At 42.4% G+C, this 5189-nt stretch overlaps 1 pseudogene; it reads right to left on the bottom strand.

Moving 5' to 3' along the window:
- Positions 1–1323: 1323 nt before the first annotated feature.
- Positions 1324–1951, bottom strand: Rps18-ps8 (ribosomal protein S18, pseudogene 8; annotated as a pseudogene).
- Positions 1952–5189: the final 3238 nt, after the last annotated feature.

Raw genomic sequence — 5189 nt, forward strand, 5'->3', positions numbered from 1 at the left:
CAGGCAACAAGAAAAATGGTTTGTTCATGAGACAAAATTTAGCAAAACCGTCAGGGAGAAAAGGTGAGAGGAGAAAGAATGAGGGCAAGGGAGAGAACATGACCGACTGGCAGCCGAATGTTCCACATCCTCATTAAAGACAGAAGGGGACCTTGGCTAGAATAGCAGCAGCAAGGTAATCCGTCAGAGAAGAAAGAGCACACAGTGGTGAGAAGGCTTCTGAAATAGTGGAACTAAGAGGAAGAAGCCACATTTGACTTCTTGTCTTCACCAGTTCTTTGCTGTTGACCAATATGGATGATGGAATTCATTCTTCTCCAGCTCTCTCACTGCTATTTAGAGCTGAAGCCAAGTGGTAGCTCAGGTCCCCTCTTTGGGTCACTCTGAAGTTTTCACTCTGATAAACTACTTTTTAGAATTTCTTTTCCCAATCAATCTAGGAGATTGAAACACCCAACTCCCTTCTCTGGAATTTTGAGGTTATAAGTACAGTCTATTGGAGAAGGGGGTGTCGTACCTAGTTCTCAATATGGCCTTTAGAAATGGTAGTATTACTGAATCTATGGACATTCAGACTAATACCCATCTGCTTATGACTGTTATATATGTTTCAACAATGTGGGAAATGGCTCCGTGTTGGAGATGACTGTGACCTCTGTGAGAAGAACCCCTAAGACAAACTCAGTGTATGGTACTGATACTTAGGAGATGTGAGCCCCTGTTTTCGTGTTTGCCCAAGCTAGTTAAAGGGGTTTAGCTTTCTCACTGTAACTGTATACTTCCTTGATACAACTTGCAAATGATGCCGTTATAAAGATAGTATGTATGTCTTTGGCTTGTTGGAAAAACAGTACTAACATCAGCACATTTTGGCTGGCAACATGATCTCACCAGGTACTTAATCCTAATGGCAACCTGCTAGGGAGATAGAATGTTCTTCAGTTTACAGAGGAGGAACATGAGACTCAAAGAGATTATATGACCAGACGGAATCCATAGTGTGGGGAGATTAGCCTGCAACCAACCCAAAGTCATCTACTTCCGAATCGTGTTCTATGTTTTTCACATGGACTTTTAAAAAGTGGAATAATGTTGGGACCTGGGACCTTGTTAAACCATAGCTACTGATTCATTGGCTGTAGGGTACAGTGTGCACTTCTACACTTGTAACATAATTCTAGGTCTGCTGCTGTCCTTGGTTCCTGTGCCCGCAAATTCTCCTTCTCTTGTTGGCAAATACAGTAAGATCCTAAGTGTTTCCTTATTGAACTTTCGGGCCTCAAGTATGCTTTTGAAAACTTCTTTTATCTGTTAAATATATTTCCATTACTTATAGCTCCATAACAATTCTGATGATAATGAGATGTTGAATTTTGTCAAGTATTTTTTCTTCATGAGTTGATATAAAGATGCCCCCTCCATATAAACTATTTACTAACAGCAAAGGTGCAAAGACTCATTTCTTCTTAGATATACCACAGTCCAGCCCCTGCGGCCAATGGTCTCGGTGTGCTGACCATGGACCCGAAGGTCCCAAAAGTGGTGTAGCCCCCTCTGGGCTTGAATTTTATTCAGCTGCTCCAGGTCCTCATGAAATTTGTTGTCTGGATCGTTGGCTAGAACCTGGTCGTACTTCCTGTCCTTCACATCCATCTGTCTGTTCAAGAACCAGGTGGGGATCTTGTCCTGGATTCTGCATGATGGTGACCACATGCTCCACCTCATTGTCCGTGAGTTCTCCAGCCCTCTTGGTGACGTCAGTGTCTGCTTTCCTCAATACCACATGAGCGTATCTCCACCCCACACTAATGGCTGCGATGGTGAAGGTTGTTTCCACCACCCATCAATGTTGGTGTTGAGTACTTGTAAAATGTGCTGGAACTTCTCAGGGATCACTAGAGACATGGCGGCAGCACAAGCAGTGGCGTGTAGGCCTCCTGTGGAAGAGAGCTAACTGCTTTTAATATGGAATTTAATGTGGAATCGTTTGGTTTTTTCCAGACATTGAATTGATGTTGAGTGACAGCCATTGAAAATAGTACTATTTTGTCTTTCCATTCTAAATGTGACAAAGATATTTTGAAAAACATTCAGAAGATAAAACATGAAAATGTATGTTGAGGTTTGGTCTGTTGCTACGTGTTGTGCTGCAATGCTAAATTCTATACCAGAAGGTCTGGGCCTGCAGGTGACTTCTCACATTTAGGAGTTGTTGTTGTGCAAACCTTGTTCCTTGGTTTAAAACTATTGGTTAAATGAAATTGGCTACAGCCAATTCTGGAGGAATTCGAGGTAGGTGGGTTTGGAGTGACCTGGAAGAGGAGGAAGAAGAAGGAGAAGGAGAAAAGGAGGAGAGGAGGAGGAGGAGAAGGAGAAAAAGGAGAGGAAGCCACCAGGAGGGGAAATGAGCACATGGCCAGGAAAAACGGCAAGTATCTGGGCTACGCCGCTGGGGAGGTAGCCAGGCCAGCAGTTAGAAGAGTGGATAAGGGGTGACCCACCCCAGTAATTGTCAAAGCCAAATAAAATAATCATAGTCTGAGCCTCATTTATTTATAAACTAGTCAGGTATAAGCTTACATTGGTCGCACCACAAACATAAACAAAAATAACCACATTCTCATTGCTCGGTGGTATTGTTAGTATACTGTTGGGTTTCTATTGAGTCTTCAAAAGGGCGACTGTGAACAGCTATAAAGGGGTAAGATGGAAACCACACACATGACACACACACACACACACACACACACACACAAAATGAACATCTTTTCTTTTTTGTTTTATTTTTGTTTAATTTTTAATTTTTTTATTTTTACACTTCAGATTTTATTCCCCACCCGGTCCACCCTCTGACTGTTCCACATCCCATACCTCCTCCCCATCCCCCACCCTGTCTCCATGAGATTTTATTCTCTTGAGCACTTAAAATTACTAGGAACAGGCACACTGTGCTTTATATGGTGTTGCGATTCCTTTTGTCTAGAATGTCACCGACAAGCTTTGCTCTCCTTTTGTGTCTGTTGTTTATATGCCATTAGAAAGCAGTAGCCAGTTCTTCAGACATCCTCCGCCTACATTTTAGACATTTATTTGAGAACCATTATTAGAAAAAAATTACAGGTTCTTAGTATATCACTATCATAACACATTTATTTCATCGTGTGTGTGTGTGTGTGGTGTGTGTGTGCGTGTGTGTGTGCGCGCACCCACATGTGTGCAGGCATGTGCACACATTCTGGGGTGAGGGGGACAAGTCTTAGAAGCTGGTTCTCTCCTGCCGGCTTGTGGGATCCAGAGATGAAACTCAGGTCATCAGGCCTGGGTGCAAGCTCCTCTACCCACTGGGCCACACTGCCAGCTCACATTTACAAATTTTTGGTGTCAAATTACTTATGCATAGCATCATATGTTTGTTTCTGTCATTTGTAAGAACAGTTTTTGGAAAGTTTGCAGTGGTTGGGGATGGGCACGTAAGAACCAGGAAGTACATGTGGTGGTGCGGAAGTCCATCGACAACCATAGGGAGCCAGCTTTCCTCCATTACCCACGTGGGTGGACTTGGAATCAAGCTCAGAGGGTCAGGTTCCTGTGACAGCGAGTGCCTCACCTTCTGAGACACCTCAAAGGTCCCGTTTTTGTCATTTTTGAAATTAACATCATTTTTAGAACCGTGAGGGTCACAGTAAGATTGAGTGGAACATCAAGCAGGTCCACATATCCCCACCGTCTCTGTACCTCTCTCTGCTGTAGATATCCCACACTAATGGGTGCACATTTGCTCTAAGTATGAAGTTCTCTTGATGAATTACTGATAGTCCATAGTTTATATAAAAGCTCATGCTTGCTATTGCTATTCTAGGAATTTTGACAGATCTTCCAAAATATGTTTAAAAAATGCTTATTTTATGCATAGCAATTAACTTTATATATTAACATAATAACAGAATGATTCAATATGGTTTAAGACACAAGAAAAAAGGAAGCATTTTATATTATAAAATATCTCTATTTCCTGGCAGCAGGGAACCAGGTGACCAATGGCATGCAGAACAGCATAACTGAGGTTTTTTGTTTGTTTGTTTGTTTGTTTTTGTTTTTGTTTTTTAGCATAGAATAGAGTTTATTTAAGGCATGGGGAGGGGACTTGAGAGGGTAGTAGAGACAGAGAAAGGCAGAGAGAGATAGAGATACAGAGAGAAGATGATGATGAAGAAGAAGAAGAGGAGGAGGAGGAGGAAGAAGAAGAAGAAAGAAGAAGAAAGAAGAAGAAGAAGAAGAAGAAGAAGAAGAAGAAGAAGAAGAAGAAGAAGAAAAGAAGAGGAGGAAGAGGAGGAAGAAGAAGAGGAGGAGGAGGAGGAAGAGGAGGAAGAAAAGAAGAGGAGGAGGAGGAAGAAAAGAAGAGGAGGAGGAGGAAGAAAAGAAGAGGAGGAGGAAGAAGAAAAAGAAGAGGAGGAAGAAGAAAAAGAAGAGGAGGAGGAAGAAGAAAAAGAAGAGGAGGAAGAGGAGGAGGAGGAGGAGGAGGAGGAGGAGGAGGACTTGAGAATAGAGGCCCACTATGGGCATGTGAAGAGAGAGGGGGAAAGGGAATGGGGAGAGAGAGGGGGAAGGGATGAGAGGACAGAGGGAGAGTAAGAAGGCAAGAGAGGAAGAGTCATACCTGAGTTTTATTGTGACTACTGTGGTATGCATCTTACCCACGATTTCAACATTCATTTGTTTGTTTGCTTACTCATGTTTTCAGCTGAATACTACTTCATTTGGTTGTGTTCTGCATGCTGACTACCCACTAATCTACCGATGGGCCTGTCCTCCAGCATTATTTCCTTACTATTGTGAATCAGCAGCAAGAGAAATGAATGCACAAACATCTGTGTGCTAAGATATGACGTTCTTTAGGTATATGCCCAAGAACACCATAGTCTCGTCCCATAGTAGCTCAAACTAATTTCCATAATGACTAATTGTTTTCACTCCCACCAGCAGTGAATAAATGTTCCTTTTCTCCTATGCCATTAACAAATTTGTTGTAAAATATTTACTGACTCAGAGGTCTTATGTTTTAAATTTTATGTTCCCCTTCTATTTAAGAAACAGCAACTCAGGCTGGAGAGATGGCTCAGCAGCTAAGAGCACTGACTGCTCTTCCAGAGGTCCTGAGTTCAAATCCCAGTAACCACATGGTGGCTCAC

Source organism: Rattus norvegicus, chromosome 15, assembly GCF_021556685.1.
Source record: "Rattus norvegicus strain SHRSP/BbbUtx chromosome 15, alternate assembly SHRSP_T2T, whole genome shotgun sequence".
In the NCBI taxonomy this organism is placed as follows: Eukaryota; Metazoa; Chordata; class Mammalia; order Rodentia; family Muridae; genus Rattus; species Rattus norvegicus.